General features: G+C 41.4%; 1 protein-coding gene and 1 pseudogene across 2 annotated transcripts in view; one reads left to right on the forward strand and one right to left on the reverse strand.

The window, feature by feature from the left end:
- Znf292 (zinc finger protein 292) overlaps positions 1–21,419 on the reverse strand; it is an 80,641-nt gene that overhangs the window by 45,037 nt on the left and 14,185 nt on the right. Inside the window, exon 1 of one of the 2 annotated variants that reach the window (XM_076564040.1) lies at positions 1,226–1,372. The exons of the other annotated variant lie outside the window; for it this stretch is intronic. The gene's annotated coding sequence lies outside the window, so the exon portion shown is untranslated. Of the gene's footprint in view, positions 1–1,225; positions 1,373–21,419 lie in introns of those variants that run through there. 2 annotated transcript variants of the gene reach the window in all.
- On the forward strand, positions 2,485–3,505 carry LOC121827200 (tubulin beta-4B chain pseudogene; annotated as a pseudogene).

The following is a 21,419-nucleotide window of genomic DNA, read 5'->3' on the forward strand; positions in this document are numbered from 1 at the left end:
AAAAAAATCTTTCTGCTGTCTACAAGAAACTTTAAAGATAAGCACCACAGCCGGGCGGTGGTGGCGCACGCCTTTAATCCCAGCACTCGGGAGGCAGAGCCAGGTGGATCTCTGTGAGTTCGAGGCCAGCCTGGACTACCAAGTGAGTCCCAGGAAAGGCGCAAAGCTACACAGAGAAACCCTGTCTCGAAAAACCAAAAAAAAAAAAAAAAAAAAAAAAGATAAGCACCACCTTAAAGAGAAAGAATAGAGTCGGGAGGTGGTGGCCGGGCGGCTGTGGCGTACCACACCTTTAATCTCAGCACTTGGGAGGCAGAGGCAGGCAGAGCTCTGTGAGTTCAAAGCCAGCCTGGTCTACAAAGCGAGTTCCAGGACAGCTAAGACTGTTACACAGAGAAACCCTGTCTCAAAAAATCAGAGAGAGAGAGAGAGAGAGAAACATATCCCAAACAAATGGAACCAGGAAGAAAGCAGCTGTCATTATCTAATTCTGACAAAACAGGCTTCAAACCAAACCAGTCAGAAGAGAAAAGGAAGGGCATTTCAGTCTAATCAATGGACAGTTAACTGAGAAGACATTCCAACACTAAACACACATGTATCACACTCTGACACACCCAATGTCATAAAATGATTACTACTGGAATTAAAGACACTGATTAACTCCAATTCAGTATAGGAGGTGATTTCAATATCCCACTTTCTCCTATAAGTAGGTCATCTGGACAAAAATTAAAAGAATTAAATTTTATCATACTGATCAAATAGATCTAACAGGTCTATAGAGTATTTCTCCCAAACTCCAAAGAATACACATTCCACTCTGGAGCCCATGGAAGCTTTTCTAAAACAGAACATAGCCTGGGACACAAAACAATTTTTTTTTTTTTTTTACCCGAGACAAGGTTTCTCTGTGTAGCTTTGTGCCTTTCCTGGAACTCACTTTGTAGACCAGGCTGGCCTCGAACTCACAGAGATCCACCTGGCTCTGCCTCCTGAGTGCTGGGATTAAAGACGTGTGCCACCACCGCCCGGCCACAAAACAAATCTTAACAAGTTCAGAAAAACTGAAATAATTCTGTATGTCCTATCTGACTACAAAATGAAATAGTGTAAAATCAACAGCAAATGAATGTCTAGTAGCTACACAAAGTCACAGAGATTAAATAACATATTACTAAATGATAAATGGATCAAAGAAATAAAAAACAAATAAAAAAATTACCAGAATTAAAGGAAAATGAAGACACAACGAAACAAAATCTCTGGAACACTGTCCTGAAAGGGAAATTTGCAGCTATCAGCTCCTACATTAAAAACACTCAGAAAGCATACAAAAATGACTTAATGATGTAACTTAGGAATTGAAAAATAAGAACAAACCACACCAAAATTCAGTATATAGAAAGAAATAATAAAAGTCAGAGTATAAATTAATGTCATAAACACAAAGAAAACATTACAAGAATCAATGAAATCTAAAAGCTAGTCAGTTAAAAAAAATAAGATTTATTTATTTATTATGTATACAGTGTTCTGTTTGCATGTGTCCCTGCAGGCCAGAAGAGGGCGTCAGATCTCATTACAAGTGGTTGTGAGCCACCATGTGGTTGCTGGGAATTGAACTCAGGACCTCTGGAAGAGTAGTCAGTGCTCTTAACCTCTGAGCCATCTATTTCAAATATAGTTTTAAGACCTATATACTTAATTTAGAAAATCTAAACCACTAGAGTAAAATCAAGAAGAGCTCAACGTCAACAGACCACAGCAAATAGGAGATCAAACAGTACTAAGAACCCTTTCTTGGGGCTGGAGAAATGGCTCAGTGGGTAAGAACACCTGCTGCTCTTCCAAAGAGGACCAAGGTTTGAATCTGAGCTCACAGCTCCCTGTAATTCCAGCTCCAATGGATCCAATGCCCTCTTCTGGTCTCTATGGGTACTCAAATACACATGTACATATACATAAGCAGAAACCATGTACATATGAATAAAAATAAACAAATATTTAAAAAAGACTTCTCACTAAGACAAGCCCAGGCCCAGATGAATTCACAGAATTCTATCAGATTTTCTACAAAGAACTATAAACAGTATACTTAGCTACCTTGATCAAGATGGCTTTATCCTAGAGATAGAGATGATTTAGCATATGTAAATCATTAAAATAAAGTCATACAAATGGACAAACATCATGTGAGCATTTCAAAAGATGCAAAAAAGGCCTCTGACAAAACCCAACATGCCTTCAATAATGAAAACCCCAGAGAAGTACTCTGTGCCTGCTTTGAGCTACTCTGCAGTTAGTTACCTGTCATGCACCTGCAGGCTTGGGCAATACACCAATCAGATTACTGTCAAGTGATCAGTGATGAGCATGAACACTGATCCTACCTCCACATACTAAAGGGATAGTAACCTCCGGCTGAGTGCATCAACAGTACAATGAGGCAACAAGTACGTGGCCCATGCTGTTCTCATGGACCTAGAGGCCCACACCATGGATTCAGTGAGCTCAGAGCCCTTCTGGTAGATCAGGCTTGGTAACTTCTTAGGTGAGAGTAAAGCTGAGAATAAATGGGTCAAGACACTCCACAGAAGTTACAGAGTTGCCCGAGTTGCTCTTGGACATTGTGAGGAAGCTAAGAGCTGTGACTGCCTGCAGGGCTTTCAGCTGACCCAGTCCCTGGGTGGGAGATCTGGGTCTGGGATCCTCCTCATCAACAAGAGCTGAGAGGAGTATCTAGACAAAATCACCAACATCAGTGTAGTACATTCCCCCAGACTGTTGGACACAGTGGTTGAGCCCTACAATGCCACCCTTTCAGTCCATCAACTTGTTGACAACACAGATGAGACCTGTTGCTTTGAAAACAATCTGTGTGACTTAACACATCTACTTCAAAGGCTAAAGCTGATTATAGCCACTTAAAGTAACACAAACTCCATTTGCCATCACAAGTAAAGTAACCACTTGCCTGAAAATATGGTGCCCTCTCTCCAATACACTTCTTCATGCCTGGCTTTGTCTCTTTGACCAGTTGGGAAGCCAGTAGGACTCCATCCTGACGGTACCTGAGCTCACCCAGATGTCTGATGGCAAGAACATGATGACCATCTGTGACTCCCATTGCCCTCTACTGCCACAGGTTCTAATTGACAATAGGTGCCACGTGTCCATGAAGGAGGTGCAACAGATGCTTAACATCCAAACAAGAACAGTAGTGACCTAGTACAGCAGATCCCCAACAATGTGAAAATAGCTGTCTGTGACATTACACCTCAGGGACTAAATGTCTGTCACCTTCAATGCTAATTGCACCACCATTCAGGAACTGTTCTAATGTATCTCAGAACAGGTCACAGCCATGTTCTGGTACAAGCTTCATGCACTGGTGGATGAAGGCACAGGTGAGACGTTGTTCTCCAAGGCTGAGAGCAACATGACTGCCCTGGTGCCTTACTACAGGCTGAAGAGAAGAAGGGGGAGGGGGAGTAGGAAGTAGCCCAGAGCTGTCTTAGCAGCTAAAGCATGGGAGCAGTGTGAACTCTTTATTCACTCATAGTTGGTCCGCTAGTCGTGTCCAATGTGCATTTGCTGCCCTATCCTAACATCACTTATACAGATAGCACTATTAAAGCAATTTCATAATGTGAGTAAAAGTCCCAGAAAAGAGAGAGCTTGAGGAAATCTTCAACATATAAAAAAATAAAGGCTATATATGACAAATCCACAGCCAACAACATCATAAAGAAAGAAAAATTCAAGCCGGGCAGTGGTGGTGCACGCCTTTAATCCCAGCACTTGGGAGACAGAGACAGGTGAATCTCTGTGAGTTCGAGGCTAGGCTGGTCTACAAAGCAAGTTCCAGGACAGCCAGGAAATTACACAGAGAAATCCTGGAGAGAGAGATAGAGATAGAGAGATAGAGAGATAGAGAGATAGATAGATAGATAGAGATAGAGAAAAAGAGAGAGAGAGAATATGAGAATGAATGAATCATGGGCACGCTCCCATTTATAACAGCCTCAAAGGGGGGGAAGAGAGAATAAATCTAATTAAGGAGGTGAAAGACCTCTACAATTAAAACTTTAAATCAAGAGATTTAAGATAAAAGATAAAGATGGAAAGACAGCTCATATAATAAAACATTGTGAAAATGGCCATTCTACCAAAAGCAATTTACAGATTGACTGCGATTCCAATCAAAATCCCATGACGTTTTCCACAGAAATGAGGGGATCCCTAAAATTTGTAAGTAACAACAGAAGACCCAGGATGGCCAAAGTAATACCAAGCAAATACAGTGCTAGGGAAATTGCAATTCCAGATATGCTACAGAGCAATAGTAATACAAACTGCACAGCACTGGCACAAAAACAGAAGAAGCAAATATGGGCACATAAAACTATAGGCATCTGATATCTGACAAAGACGTCCAATATATGCATTGGAAAAGACAGTCGTTGCCAACAAATGCTACTGGGAAAACTGGGTGACCACATGTAGAAAGATGAAATTAGACCCCTGTCTATCAAACAGCACAAGAGTCAACTCTAAAAGAATCAAAGACTTCGCCGGGCGGTAGTGGCGCACGCCTTTAATCCCAGCACTCGGGAGGCAGAGCCAGGCGGATCGCTGTGAGTTCGAGGCCAGCCTGGGCTACCAAGTGAGCTCCAGGAAAGGCACAAAACTACGCAGAGAAACCCTGTCTCGAAAAAACCCAAAAAAAAAAAAAAAAAAAGAATCAAAGACTTCATTCAATGCAGTACCTGAAACTCTGAAACAGCTACAAGAAAAAAGATCTGGGTGCAGGGAAAGACTTGCTGAGCAGGACTCCATCTGCCCAGTAATTAAAGCCAACCAAAGACAAATGGGACATCATTAAACTAAAGCTAAAGAACAATCAACTAAGCACATCTGAGAATTGATATCCAAGATAGTCAAAAGAACTTGAAAAAGAATCAAGATAATAAATGACAAACATAAAAGGGAGTGGGGATGATACACACAGAGTTGGATTATATTTTTGTACTATTAAAGTATATTTTCTGGAATAAACATTGCTATATTGGGGGGAGGGGTTAAATTCTAAAACAAGCTTAACTACCACTGCCCCGCCTCCTCAGATGCCCCGCCCCCTTCCTTCTCTACAGACAGGTGTATTCACCACCCTCTACTCATGCGCCACTGCTGTTCTCCCATTGTTGCTGCAATGCACAGAGAAACACTTTCAGGTAATTAGTCAGATATAAAAGGATGGCTCAAGTTCAGCCTGGAATCCTGATTACCCTCTCTAAGGTCCCATTAGCTGCAATTGTTCTGAGTGCTTCTTTTTATCCAAGTCTGGCTACAGCAAACTTCCATGGGTGGTCCATGCAGAAGAATAAAATAAGTAGCAGAATTAGACCAGTTTATCACAATTCAATCAGGAATGAGGCAATTTGTAGTGGGAATTCACTCCACCAATCAAGTTTGAGGATAAGCCTTAGGGTGTGTGTGTGGGAGTCCAGCTCCCACCTTTTGAAAAGTTCTTAGGTGGAGGTGAGAGGAATTGAGAAATGATAAAGAGAACTAGCCAAAGAGAAGACAGAAACACAGGATAGCATCAGGAGGACCTGGGTCAATACCCAACAGCCTCTTCGTTTTTTTTTTTTTTTATTCCAAAGGACTTTTTATAAGCCAAGGAGAAAGGTAAAAGACCTCCCCCTTGCAAGATGAAAGCACACTGTACAGCCAAGTATACACATTTCCAAACTCCTGGTAACCACGGCCGGGGTCAAATCATCCCATTATGCAGCCCCACTGGGTAAAGCAAGCTCAGATTCTTGGACCCTAAGTAAGGTCTCACTAGATAGCCTCTGTGGACTCCAACAGGTGTGGCTTCTGATCTGAGTATGTGATCACTTAAAAGAATTAACAGGAGAGGGGGGGAGGGGTCAGATAGCTGGATCCATTCACTCCCGGACAGAATAGACGTGGCTATTCACCTGGTTCTGTATTCCTCAACGTCCCCATTTTTATTTACCTGTTAAAACATTTTTCCTGGCTTACATAGGCACAGTACCTAAAAAAATTTGAAAAGTCAGTCTTATGTTATTTTACTTCACTTCCTTACTGACTTTATAAATTTTAATAACAGAGGACCTTCTAGAGAAAAGGGAATATACATTTCAATAAAAAATGAATTTGTAGATTAAGTTCTATACAGTTTCCTGTAATGAAAATTATTTTTGTATTTTGTTAATATATTATAAATCCTAATGCTTAATATTTTGACATATATCTATCTGTGTGCACTGGTTGATACATGTGATTAAAGTAACCTTACAAAATATGAGAAGCCAGGTGGCGGTGGCGCATGCCTTTAATCCCAGCACTCAGGAGGCAGAGCCAGGCAGATCTCTGTGAGTTTGAGGCCAGCCTGGTCTACATAGCGAGATCCAGGAGAGGCACCAAAATTACACAGAGAAATCCTGTCTCAAAAAACCAAAAAATAAATAAACAAACAAATAAATAAGAGCAGCTATTTTCGCTGATTTCATTTAATTAAGTTCTAAAGAAATACAATTTATAAGCAAAATGATATTAGAAAGCATGATAATAAACATTTTATTTATACTGGAAATAAAGTAAAATAGGGCAATAGCCTTTCTTCTCCAGTCAAAAATACCATCCTCTCAAATAGAAATTGCTCAAAGACACTTGAACAAGCAAGAGTTCACAGGCATGGGATGAAGAATTTAAAAGAATACTTATGTTCACATATGAAGAGTGAAAACATATTATTTTAATGTTAAAATAGTATGTAAATGCAGGGCGGTGGTGGCGCACGCCTTTAATCCCAGCACTCAGGAGGCAGAGGCAGGCGGATCTCTGTGAGTTCGAGGCCAGCCTGGACTACCAAGTGAGTTCCAGGAAAGGCGCAAAGCTACACAGAGAAACCCTGTCCCGAAAAACCAAAAAAAAACCAAAAAAAAAGTATGTAAAAATTATTTTGATAAGTGTTACCGTTTCTGCAGACCCCACATACAATACCAATTTAAAGATAGTAACAAGACCAATTTAAAGATATTAAAGAATGATTATAAGGTAGAATATTTGTAATAATGAGGAGTTTTTGAATTAAAAAATTCATCACTCATAATTCAGTTAAGAAAGTATTTCAAATGGACCTCATTGGAATTATTGAAGAAAAATGTTTCTCTTCAGCACTGAATAAAGAGATGGAGACACCAGCACCAGAAAGTACACAGGTAGCATTAAGGCCCAGCTGTTAAATCACCAGTTACTAAAAACTCTCCCAAAGTCTTTAGTTATGCTAATATGGGACTCTAAATGTCTTTCTAATGTAGAAGATTTCCACAGAGGAAATCTTGAAACGTTGAATACACATTTAAGCACACATGCAAATCAATCCAGGTAGCCTCTGCTCAAACAAGAGAGAGGATATCCTGAAGGAGAAAGACCCAACAGACTCCTGGTTGGCTTTCAGACCCACACCTCACCTCATCTCACTATCCCATTCAATTTAAACCTTCATGGTGTAACATGTTCCTTGGGAATAGAACCAATCAGCTAACTTCTGGATCTCCACCCAAATTGGAAATATGCAGAAATATAAATGTAGACGGTTGCTTGGTTTGATTGTTGGGGGGTGGGGGTGGGGCAATGTGATTGCACATTTGTGTTTTTTTTTTCCCCACAGACAGGGTTTTGTTATATAAACTAGGTTACCTTCAAATCCATAAAATGCCCCTGCCTTGGCTTACCTGGAGCTGGGATTATAGATGGGTACCACTAGACCAAGCCCTTCCTTACCTAGTAATGAAGGGGTAATACAGATGCTAGGGGAGGGGGATTCGGGTCTCTACACAAAGCTACTCTCAAGGCATTCTCTAAGGGAGTGCGGGTCTTTATAAATGCAATTTTGAGAAGGGGGCTCTCACTGGGCAGGACAGAAAGTGAGGTGAGGCTGCTGTCTTAGTTCCTAGATGGCTCAGCCACTGTTTCCAATCTGATTCACTTTTCTTGCAGAATTCTTATTAGTTATAAAGAACTCTACATGGGGACTGACTGGAGCAATTATGAACTGGCATTAGTTCCAACATGAAACAAAAAGCCAAGAAAACTGGGAATTCAATGCTACAAGCATTCTGTAAGAGGGATGTTAAATTGTCAGTCTTTCAAGGGCCTACCAGAGGTGTTCAGCTATGGAGTAACCCCATCCCTGGTTTCTACCTTCAGTTTCTAGCACAGAACTTCTACAATCCTATTTGAGTTTTGAAGTGTCTTTCTTTTGGCTGAGAGATATGTATATATGCGATACTTATACTGTCATTTTTGCTAAATTTTAAAATTAATTTTTAATTTTATTTTATGAGCATGTGCATGTATGCAAGTGACCACAGAGGGCAGAAGTAAATGGCACACCCCTGGAACTGGAATTATATGCAACTGTGAGCTACTTGGGTGCTAGGATTCAAACTCAGGTCCTCTGAAAGAACAGCAAGCACTCTTAAGCACCGAGCCATCTCATCAGACTCATATACGTAAAAAAACAAATAAACAAACACCCCAAAGTTGTTTCAACAAACTATGAGCAAAACATAAATTTCTTACTTATGTGTTGCCTCTTCCGTTCTGTTTTGGTTTGTTGTTGTTTTTTTTTGGGGGGGGGGGTGTCATGTAGCCAAGGTTAATTTTGAATCCTTGAAATCCTGATTCTTCTGCTTCCATCTTTTGGAATGCTATGATTACAAACTGAGCCACCAAGGGGGGAGGGTAGTTGGGTAAAAGATGAAATCTACACCCTATAGGATTGAGGTGCAGAAACATCTGCTACACAGATGAAACCCTGTCTTGAAAAAACAAACGAACAACAAAGCAAAACAAGCAAGCAAAAAAGGTTCTAGAGAGAATAGGACTAGAAGCATTCCTCCACATAGTGAAGGCTAAATACAATAACCCCACCATCAGCATCATCCTAAATGGAGAAAAATCAAAGCAATCTCTTTGTGCTGTTTGTGTGTGTGTAGACAGGACAAACCAGGAAGCAGTGCTCCTCCATGATCTATATTTCAGTTCCTGCCCTCACTTTTCTCAATGACTGACTGTGAATAGGGACTTGTAAAGCAAATAAACCCACCCCTCCCCAAACTGCTGTTTGCCATGGCATTTATCACAGCAACAGAAAAACCTACTAATATAGCCACTAAATCAGGAACAAGACAGAGGGGTCTACTATCTCCACTCCTCTTCAATATAGTATTCAATACCTGAAGTCCTAGCTAGAGCAGTGAAACAAGAGAAGGAAATTAAAGTGATGCAAATTGAAAAAGAAGTTAAATTAAAATATTATACCAGAAAACTCCCAAAAATGATAAACATTTTGAGCAAATTGACAGTAAACAAAATCAATCTGCAAAACTTTCCTATATACCACTAAACACACACTTAGAAAGAATAGGAAATACTCTCTACTCCTATTCAGAGTAGTGGGTATGGGGTGTGTGGGGAGGACAACAATCAAAACCCTACCAAAACCAGTAACAAAGCCCGAGATAAACCTTACCAAGAAACCATGAGAACCACAATAATGATGCCACTGGCAAGACATACCCACGGGCACAATACAAACACTTTGGGGCAACCAAAAGCTATCTAACTGGACCTAAAGACCAGTCAACTGGAGGGAACCTATGCCTGGAACTGTAAACCTAGACAAGGGCCCACAGCTGGAAGAGTCATAGGCACTAAAGGAGAGCCTACTATTATCACATTGCTAAATAATATAGTTTCCAAATAACTTCTAAGAACTCACTGTTACACCCATAGATAAGTGCAACTCTCACATGTTGAAATTTCTTTCTGCAGCTGATGGAGACTTAATCCTCAACTGGCCTAAATTCAGAGAGTAAGCAACAGTGAGGTAGCCATCTTCAATTAGGGCATCTATAACACAAACAGTATACTATACCTAAGGCTCTGGGAGCACATCATGGAAGAGAGGGCAGAAATACTCTAAGAACTGGAGGACTGGGAAACTGCTGCATGATAGTTTTTTCTGGACAAGGATGGTGCTCCCATGAACTCTCAACAACAATAGATGCCTGCAGAAAACCTATGACACATCAACACAGATGAAGGAAAAGATTTCACAAGGCTCCACTCCTGCATGAAGAGCTACAGGCAAACGGCTATAAAGGGGAAACAATCCGGCAGTTTTTGTTGTTTGTTGGTTTAATTTCTCCAATCCTAGAAGCTTAGCCCTAAACACATGCAGATAAAGGCAGCACTACTGTGCTCACTACTGAGGCAGCACTACTGTGCTCACTATTGTGTAGGCTACACACACATGTATACTTTTATAAATATGTAATATACAAGAGAAGGTGATGAGTTGAAGTAGTTGAGGGGCACAGAAGTGGGGAAGAGAAGGAGTGTGGAAAGGATGCAAATACAGCATATTCATGTATGAAATCCTAAGAAAGAGAGACTAGTAAGTTTAAGACCAGTATTTTGTGGTTAAACTGTAGAATAGTCCTATGACTATCATTTGACCTGATTCTAGAAACTATAGATGTATATTGGAATAAATCATAAAAGACAAGATCACAAAGTAAACACAATGCCACTTAATCAAAAGGTAAAAGGTAACTTATAAAGTCACATAATAACTAGAAGAGATTAGAGTGATAATAAACACCTGGAATCCTGAACTAACAAAATGTAACACAAGTCAAAGGCTTGAAACTAATTTTAATCAGCACATGAACTTTTGCCTGTAACTGAATGAGAACAGTTAGGGAGCAGGGGCAGGAAACTGAGTGCATGCTTTTAATGAAGCAGATGAGCCAGAGTCTACTCAAACAGCTATAAATAATCATGCTACGTGTGGTGGCTCACTGCAGTCAACCCAGTACTTGGATGGCTGAGGCAGGAGGCCTGAGCTACAGTGTGAGACACTATTTGTAAAAAGGGCTGGGGAGGGAAAAGGACTAATCAACAGCCAAGGCACTGGGCTTGCTTCTTTAAGGATCCTTGTACTCTAAAATTCTTTTTCCCTAAACTATACTTTCCTTTAAGATTTAATCCACATGTACAACGTATTTTTATCACACCCATTTTCCTCTGCCAACTCGTGGGCTCTCATCACCCTCTCAAGTTCATATCCTCCTTCTCTATACTTGTATGTATACTGAATTTAATTAGTATTCCCTATATGTACATGGGTATAGGACTGACTCTGGGATGGGCAAACTATTAGGTGCACACTCCTGGAGAAAACTGACCCTCCCTCCCTCAGCAGCCATCTACTGGACCTCTTCAACTAGGGCTGAGTCCTTGGGAGGTCTTCCCCAATCCATGCAGGGATGTCAACTGGTGTGGTTTTGCACAGACAACCAACATGCAGATTTTATGTACAACAGCCCTGTCATGTCCAGAAGACATTGTCTTACAGAAGTCCTCCCAGTTCTCTGGCTTTTACAATCTTTTTGTCCCCTCTCCCTTGATGTCACCTGGGCCTTTGGTGTAAGGGCTATTTGGGGATGGACACTCTAAAATGACTTATTCTCTACATTTTTACCAGCTGTAGTTCTCTGTAATAGTCTCTAACTGCTATAAAAAATAAGCTTCTTGATATGTGAGATCTGCACTTATCTATGGGTATCAAGATTCGTACTTAGAAGGTACTTAAGTATTTTATCAACTTAAGTAAATGGTAGTAAATTCTCTAGGGCCAATGATCTTTCTAGTTGTAGATTCTTGGCTATGTTTACAGTGCCATCACAGTGGGAAGCATGGCAGCATTGAGGCAGACATGTCCCTGGAACAGCAGCTAAGAGCTTACATCCCAATCTGCAAGTTAGAGGCAAGCAAAGACTGGACCTTGTGTGGACTTTTGAAATCTCAAAGCCCACCCCCAGTGACACACCTCCTCCAACAAAGCCACACCTCCTAAACCTTCCCAAACACCTCCACCAACCAGTGGACCAAGTATTCAAATATATGAGTCCATGGGGACTGCACTTCAAACCAGCACATCAAGTTCCACAGCAAGCCCTTACTGACTGAGCCATCTCTGCAGCCCCTGTATGACATTAACATGTTCTTAAATTTGATTTGCAAGTATTGAGTACTTGAGCATCTGTGTTTGGAAGAGAAACTGGCCTGTGGTTCTGTTGTGTCGTCTTTGTCTGGCTTGGGTATACAAACAAGGGCTTCTTAGGATGAACTCGGCAGCGCCACTTCCCTTTCTATTTATGGAGCAGTCTAAAGTCTTGATGAGAGTGAGACAAACATGTGGAGCACCCCTTTATCCCAGAACTAGGCAGGTGGAGCCCTTGTCAGTTTAAGGTTAGCCTGGTCTAGATAGTGAGTTCCAGGCAAGCCAGGATTACATAGTGAGATGCTCTCTTTAAAGGGAAAAAGTTGATAGGATTAGTGATTCCATCTGGTGTTAGGCTTGTCACTGCAGGTAGACTTTTAGTTACAGATTCAATTTTATTGCTTATAATCATCTGCCTGTTTATATATTCTGGCTGTAGTTTTGGTTAGTCACATGCGTTCACAAGTTTTTCTTGTCTAGGGTTTCAGCTTTAGGGAATATAAATTTTCAAGTATTCTCTACAAATCAGTATTTCACTGGAGTCTGTTCTAACAACTCCCCTTTGCCTCTATTTTATCAGTGTGGGTCTTTTCAAGTTTGGCTAGGAGTCTGCTAATCTTGTTTCCCTTTCAAAGACTAACTCTTTGATATTTTTTGTTGTTATTGTTGTCTGTTTCATCTGGGAATAGCTTCATTTTGGTTTTCTGGAGCCCAAGGGCGCATGCCTCTGGTTCTTTAATGTGAGCACTTTCAGGTATAAACTCCCTCTAAGGGCTGCCTTGACTGTATCCCAGGGGTTGTGCTATCCTTTCCATTTGTTTCCATTTCTTCTCTGATTTCTTCAATGACCTACTATCCATTCAAAAGTGTCTGCTCAGTGTCCAAGTAATTCTGTAGTTTCTGAACAATCTCCTGCTGTTTATTTTTACTTTTATTCTACTGTGGTATGATAGGACACACGGAATTATCTCGATGCTTTCTATCTGTCAGGGCTTGCTTTGTGACCTATGACGTGATTTGTTTTGGAGAGGATTCCATGTACGGCTGAGTAGAGTGTGTATCCTCTAACCTGCTGGGTACAACCTTCTAATTAGTCAAATCCACTGGTTGATGGCACAATTTAGGCCTAAAGTCTCTTTGCTGGTTTTAAGTTTGGAAGATCTATCTAAACATGACTAGAGTATTCAAGTGTCTTATTCACTGTGTTCAGGACCTATACGTGCCTTTGGTGTTTGGAGTGAGAGCTACAACATTTGGTACATAAATGTTTACAATTATTATTATTAAAATGCACTGGTCTTATCTCTTTTGAATAGTTCTGGTTTGAAGCCTACTTTAACAGATGTAAGAACAGCTACACCTCTTTTGTTCACAGCATCTGTGTACATGGTAGGATGATTATTATCCACAGATCTACTCAGTTTTTGGATAGATTTTTACAGGTTCTCATGTTTTTTTGTTTGGGAGGTTTGTTTTGTATTGCTTTTTGTTGTTGATTTTGATATAAGATATCACTGTATAGCCCTGCTTGGCTTGGAACTTGCTATATAAACTAGATTGGCTTTTAACTCAGAGATCGGCTTGCCTTTGCCTCCCAAGTGCTAGAATTAAAGATTTGGGCCACCACACCCAGTTTGTTATTGTTTTTTAACGCAGGCAGTTAGTCTACATCATGTATTGCCACTGTTTACATTTGAAGTTATTTTCTACAAATTTTCTTGGGAAATATTCCAGTTGATTGTATTTCTGGTATTTTTTTTTTTCTGTTAGTTGGGGGTTGGAAGGGTGTCAGGGACAAGGATAGAATCTCTAGTTAGTGGAAAAATACAGACCCCCATAAGACAGGGAACTAGATTATTTTACAGTCAGGTTGCCTAGCAACAGGACATTGAGTCAGAGCCCTTGACCCTTTCACCCTGTAAACATCCTATACAAACATCCTGTTAGCTTGCCCCACCTTATGCAGATGACAGCTTCTTGCTCCTCCCACCCTGATGGAACTATATAAACCCTCCTGGAGAAAAATAAAGTTGCACCTTGATCAGAATCTTGACTTGGTGTATTTCCTTGTATCTCCTGTCTCTATCATTCCGTCCTTAGGGTAGTCTAGAACCACGTTGTAGCCCTGCTGGCCGGGGCAACTGGCACCCAACATGAGGCTGCAATGCCTGGATTGTACTTGTGTGCCACTGCCGAAAACAGTATTAAACTCCCTTGAAGGGGCTCAGGTCATCCCACCAGGGGTGACAGGGCCCTTACCTCCTGATGTTTGCACGCTTGTCCTTGGCCATGCTTCTGCAGCCCTCCGAGGGGTCCAGGTCTACCCTGGCATGATAGTGATTTCACAGGTGAAATTAAGATTCTGGCCACTGCTGTAAATGGCATGGTCACGATTCCTCAAGGTACGGGCCTGACACAGCTAGTTCCTCTACCCTCGTCTGTCTGTGATAATCCCTCAATTACAAACACCCCTCGGGGGGTCAACTGGATTGGGCTCCTCAGACACCTACTGGGTCCAGCCTGTTACTCAGGATCGTCCTACTCTTACCCTTACTATAGAGGGAAAGAAGTTTCAGAGTATCTTGGATACAGGGGCAGACACCACAGTCATTTCCCAGTCTCACCGGCCATCTGCCTGGCCACTGGTTCCATCCCTCACCGATTTAAAAGGAATTGGTCAGTCTAATAATCCTTTAATTAGTTCAAGGACACTTTCCTGGGAGGACGAGGAAGGAAACCAGGGGACTGTTACTCCTTTTATGGTTCCGGGCCTGCCTGTTAATCTTTGGGGAAGGGACATACTTTCACAAATGCAAGTAATCTTATATAGCCCAAACTCTACAGTCACACAACAAATGCTACGAATGAATTTTATCCCTGGCACAGGCTTGGGAAAGGCAGCTCAGGGGAGAGTCCAACCAATTCAGTATGTTCCCAAGGAAGATAGACATGGGCTGGGATATTCAGGTTTTTAGTAGCGGCCACTGACCCTCCTGTACCCCATGCAGACAAAAGAAGGGATTTGTTGGTTTGCTGTGTTGTGTTAGATTTTCTTTTACTCTACCCCCATGTTGGAATGCCAAAATGTTTTCAGTTGTTTTTGCTCTTTGGGGGGCCCACCACCAAGCTCCCAAATAAATCACACACGGAGGCTTATTCTTAATTATGAATGCACAGCCTTAGCTTGGCTTATTTCTAGCCAGCTTTCCTTAACTTTAAATTGTCCCATCTACCTTTTGTCTCTGGGCTTTTTCCTATTCTTCTGTATATCTTACTTTCACTCTTACTCTGTGGCTGGCTGTGCGGCTATGTGGCTGGCCCCTAGTGTCCTTTTCCTTCCTCTCTCGTTCCTTAATCTTTTTTTCCTCTCTTCCCAGATTACTCCTATTTATCTCTCTGCCTACCAGCCCCTCCTATCCTTTCTCCTGCCTTGCTATTGGCCGTTCAGCTCTTTATTAGACCATCAGGTGTTTTAGACAGGCAAAGTAACACAGCTTCACAGAGTTAAACAAATGCAACACATCTATGCATCATTCAACAAATGTTTCACAGCATAAAAAATGTAAAACACTTTAAAATAATATTCCATAACAGTGTTGGACATGACTTTCTCGGCTCTTTGTTTTTCTTTTTCTCTCATGGGATGTATTATTTCATGCATTCTTGTAGATGAGACCTTCATAGTAAAAAATTATCACTGGTGATGTAACTTCTGTAGGCTCTTCACTGAAGACGCCAGTCTACAGAGTGCCTATGCTGGCTGGACATGTCTCAAGCAGCCTATCTTGCTAGATTTTGACCCTGGTCCTTTCCTCCTACAACTCTTTTACCTTCCCAGTTACACTTACTGTACACCAAAACCATTGGCTGGTCATCTAAGTCTGGAACAATCTATTCTCTTGAAATGTATACCATGCTATGGTGGAATAAAACAAATTCTTATCCATTTTACATGTGCAAAGTCCTCACTGCTGTATCCAAGATTAACATACTCTGTACTACATCTATTGCAAATGGTTTTCATGAAGAACCTTCTACTGTATGATTATATTCTTTAACAGAAGTTCCCGAGTAAACTGTACTGTCAGAAGAAACACAGCAATGCTTCCTGAGTCAAGAACAACTTATTCTCACATATGATACAAACTTGCCCAAACCTAGTACCTCTCTGCCTGCTACCCATCAATCCAGCCAGTGCTGTCTCATGCTTCTCCTGGGTAGCTTGTTCCTGGGGTGACAGGTGAACTGCTACTACTCTGGCCGGTTTGCACCATGAGACATTCTGAAGTATGAACCAACAAGAGCTTAATAGGCAGCCACTTCAACCCCAGAAATCATACATTAAGTTAGGACTTTTCCAAGAAGGAAAATAAAACTCATTTTAACAAAAACAAATTGTGATCTTAAAATATTAACAATTATAGCTCTCTAAAAAACAAAAGATTATACAACCTTTGGGCTGTTAGACTGCTACTTAAATCTATGGTAAGAAGAATTAATAGATGTTCCAAGCAAGTGACTTTTAAATTGGCGATGGGTAGTGGAATTCAGGCTGCACTGGAAGGTCAAGAAATGAAGACAGTAAGTTTGGTGCTACTCCTTACTAAGCACAATACTAAATAAGAGAAATCAAGAGGAGCAAAGCAAAGTATGGGAAAACATCTGAGAGAGAGTGTTATATGGAGACAGGTGTCCAATGAAGCCAACGAAGATGAGAAAGACACATGTGCAGGTCTACAGACTGGAGGGCTAAAACAATGACGGAAAGAAAAGGGATGAAGATGCAGGCAAAGCTGGAAGATGCGAATTAAATGTACAGAGTTGCCAGCCAGTGGTGGCGCACGCCTTTAATCCCAGCACTCGGAAGGCAGAGCCAGATGGCTCTCTGTGAGTTCGAGGCCAGCCTAGTCTACAGAGCAAGATCCAGGAAAGGCACCAAAACTACACAGAGAAACCCTGTCTTGAAAAACAAAAACAACAACAACAAAAATGTACAGAGTTTTTAAAAGCTATTCGGAAGATGAACGGTCTGGTGACACGGGCTGGAATTCCAGGTACTTGCAAGGCTGAGGCAGGAGGATCCCAACTTCAAATCAGACCTGGTCTCAAAAGGAAAAGAGAAAGAAAATTAGAGAAAGGGAGGAAAAGGAGGTTAAGGAGGGTGGAGGCGGGGAAAGCAGCAGCCACTTCTTTAGAAACCCAAGGGGGAAAAAAAACAGTCTCTAAGGTGAAATGGCTCAGGGAGCTACAGTGCTTGCCCATGGAAGCCTGGTGACCCGAGTTCAATCCCCGGAACCCAGTGTTAGAAAGGAATCAACTCAGGGCTGGAGAGGTAGCTCAGTGGCTTAGAACACTGACTGTTCTTCCAGAGGTCCCGAGTTCAATTCCCAACAACCACATGGCAGCTAGTGCCTTCTTCTGGCGTGTAGGCATACATGCAGACAGAACACTCATACCAAAGGAGGGAAGGAAAAAAAAAAAAAAAAAAAAGAATCAACTCTAGAAAGTTGTGTTCTGTCCTCCATATGAGCACAGTAGTACACAACCCATACTCACAAACACACACAACACAAAGTAATGACAAAATTAAAATCTGAGGTGAAAAAGAGATGGAAAAATGTCCAAGAATGGTCTAGTTCTTTTCAGTAAGTTTCAGAATAAAAAACAGTCCTCTTACTTTATGTATTTCACTATTATCTAATATTTGCTGTTCCTCCGATAAAGTATTGTTTCTGTATCATTCCATATATATACCAGCACCAAGCTTCCAGATATAATATAAGGTGTTAGGTACTAAAACAGTAAGCTTATTGAAGGTGCCTTACTATGTCAGATGAGAATTAAACAACACTATTTTCCCCCTTTCTTTTTCTTTTTGGAGACAAAGTCTTGCTATGTAGCCCTGGCTGGCCTGGAATTTGTTATGCAGACCAACCTGGACTTGAATTCAGAGACCAACTTGCCTCTGTCTCCTGAGTGCTAGGATTAAAGATAATGCCAACATCACACCCCACCAAAATGAAGTCTTTAAAAGCTAAAGGCATTAAAGTCTTAAATAGCCAGGTCTGGTGGCAAACATCTAAATACCAGAACTTGAGAGGCAAAGGCATGAGGATTACAAGTCTATAAACTAATAGGAAGACCACATCTCAACCACCAAAAAGAAAATGGGAGGTTACCAGAAGGGAAGAAAGACAAAATACTGAACCTTTTTTTTCCTCATGCAGTTTAGACTGACTGATCAATCAAATCAATCTATCAATTGGTCAGTCAACCACATAAGTCAGAAGAGGAATTATCTGAGGGAAGAAAGGGAATCAGTATGAGAGACAAGAGGTAATGGGGAGCAATCCGAGTATAATGGTACAAGTTAAAATGCCATAGTAAAGCCCACTAGTCTGTGTGCTAAAATATTAATAACAAAACAAAAAGGAAAAGAAAGTCTTTATCATTCTAAAACAAGACTGTCAATTGTCTTTCAAAGTACACAAAAGGAGGCAGAATGAGGAGAAAAGTAAAACCTCACCTATATAGGAAGAAAGTAATACTAAAATCATGTATGAACTGAATCTCACCACTGATTCATCTTTGCCCAACTTTCTGCAGAAGTTAATTTTTCTATTTTAGACAAGACCAAACACGTTTCAAAGTAGAATGCTCACTGATTAATTTTTCTATTTTATACATCAAAGTAGAAGTAAAACTCTGGCCTTGCCCACTTGGGGATGGGGAGAGAGGGAGGGAGGGAGGGAGGGCTGCCTTCGGTGACTTGACTCTGCCTGCCCCTCCACCAGGTACTGGATCTCAGCGTTCCCTGCAGAGTTTGACTTGAACCCAGAGCTGGCTGAGCAGATCAAAGAGCTGAAGGCCCTGCTAGACCAAGAAGGGAGCCGAAGGCACAGCAGCCTCATCGACATCGAGAGCGTGTGCGTGGGGGGAGCTCAGGGGCCACTAAGCTTCCTACACCATCTGTGCTTAATAAATGTCTGTTCAACTGAAAAAAAAAAAAGAAAAAAAAAAAAAAAAAAGAAAAAAGAAAAAAAAAAAAAAAAGAAGTAAAACTCTGAAGAGAAAAGAGAGATGTTTGGTTTTCTTTTGTACTTAAAAATCACTGGCTAGGGGGCTGGAGAGATGGCTCAGTGGTTAAGAGCACTGGCTGCTCTTCCAGAGGTCTCCAGTTCAATTTCCAGCAACCACATGGTGGCTCACAACCATCTGTAATGAGATCTGGTGCCCTCTTCTGGTGTGCAGGCATATATGCATATGTAATAAATAAATACATCTTTTTTTTTTTTGAATCACTATCTAGAGAAGAAATTGAAGTTGCTCCCTCTTCCACCCCCTTACGTGTATAAGGGATGAGAACTAGGTGTTCTGCCACTGAATCAAACCCAGAGTCCCCAGTAGTCTATCACTGCTAAGACTAATGTTCTTGGATGATGGGGAGACTGTATCAACACCTCCTAATTGTAATAAACTAATGTGTACCCTTTACTTCCAGCAAGCATTCTGCTTTTGGTCTCTATATGAGAACAGGGACGAAAGAAAGAACATAAAATTCAAGTCGGAGTTCAAAAATTAAACTTTTAAGTTCCTAGCTTCTCTCTAACACCACCCCACCCCACCCCACCTACCACCAGTTTAAGTTTTGGGCAAGCTGAGGAAATCTTCAAAACAATTTCCTTTTCTTATGAACAAAGAAAGAGTTTCATCTCTGTGGTGGTAATCTAATTGTACTGAAATATTATTTTGATTGTATGTTAATAAATAAAGTTGTCCGGGGGTCAGAGCTATTAGAGCCATAGCAAGAGTGTGGCGGTGGTGGCACACGCCTTTAATCTCATAGATCTCTGTGTGTTCAGTAATATAGCCAGCATTGGAGACATATGCCTTTAAGACCTAGGGGGCTGTACATTCAGACAGTGACGAGGCAGTCATGTGTTTGGGTTTACAACCAATGAGAAGGCAGAACAACATACTATTAAAAAAAAATGAACAGACAGGAAGTAGGTCTCCTTCGCGAAGCTGGGACAGCAGGAGGAAGGGTGAGACTTTAGCTCTGAGCTCTGACCTCTCGGCTTTCTCTTTTACATTGTTTCTGTGTTTCTTATTTAATAAGACGGGTGGTTACATCAATATCTGGCGCCCAACGTGACAAGAATCCATTAAAAACCGCTTGGCTTGACGGCAGGTCCGCTTTCCCGCAAGGGCGGCAGGCAGTGGCAGGCGGCGGAGGAAGCGGCAGGAAGCGGCCGGCGTCCTAGTCCGAGCTGCTGGCTTCTTAGTCCGAGCTGCCGGCTTCCTAGTCCGGGTAGCAGCTTCTAGCCCGGGCCTAGGTCTGTGAGCAGCTTGCCTAAAGCCGGTGCTACAAACAACTCAGACCTGCCCTGCCGAACAGGGCCCTGCCTGTAAAGCCAACGCACGTGGTCGGAGCTTAAGGAAGCCAGACCCAAGCCTTGACTCGGCACAAGAGGGAACACGTGGCTGCATTTAAGCTTTAGCCGGCTACGCTTTCTTGTGCGTTCTCTCTTTCCTCTCTCTCTCTTTCCTCTCTCTCTCTTTCCCCTCTCTCTCTTTCCTCTCTCTCTCTCTCTCTCTCTCTCTCTCTCTCTCTCTCTCTCTCTCTCTCTCTCTCTGGATTTACACCTGGGACACTAGGTGGCTGCTTTGAAAATCCCCTCGGATTTCTACTGTTCTACGCAGATTTGGTAAGTCATAACATATCAGATATTTTAAAGGAAACTATCTAAAAGAGAATTTTTTTCCACATTAAAAAACAAATGGGTTTTATGTGTACATTGGAAGAAAATTGGTTTTTGTTTGAAATTTTAGGCAGTCTGATAATGGAATAACTATATAATATTAGTATTGGTGGAATTATGCACCTTATCACTATACTAATCCACATTTTAATATTTAAAAAGATAGTCAATTTAAGTGCCAGGATAACAGCTTTAGAAGAACTTGTTAAACCTGTAAAAATTCAGACAGAAGAAATTAACAGTGAAGTTGTTTCAAGTCGGGATCATAAGGTTGCAGAAAGAAAGCCTGTTTTCACACAGTCACCCTTAATTTATCCTGTAACCGTACAGCAGATGCCTGATCAAATGGCTACACAAAATAATTGGGCTCCAATTGAAATGTTGGATTTAAAAAGGTTTAAGGAGGCAATAGTATCTTATGGCATGCATTCCCCATATGTAAAGCAAATGTTAAACTCTTGGTCAACATATAATAGGATAGTACCACAGGACTGGTGGGACCTTGCACAAGGTGTTCTGGAACCCAGCCAGAGACTTCAATTTCT

Source organism: Peromyscus maniculatus, chromosome 2 (genome assembly GCF_049852395.1).
Source record: "Peromyscus maniculatus bairdii isolate BWxNUB_F1_BW_parent chromosome 2, HU_Pman_BW_mat_3.1, whole genome shotgun sequence".
In the NCBI taxonomy this organism is placed as follows: Eukaryota; Metazoa; Chordata; class Mammalia; order Rodentia; family Cricetidae; genus Peromyscus; species Peromyscus maniculatus.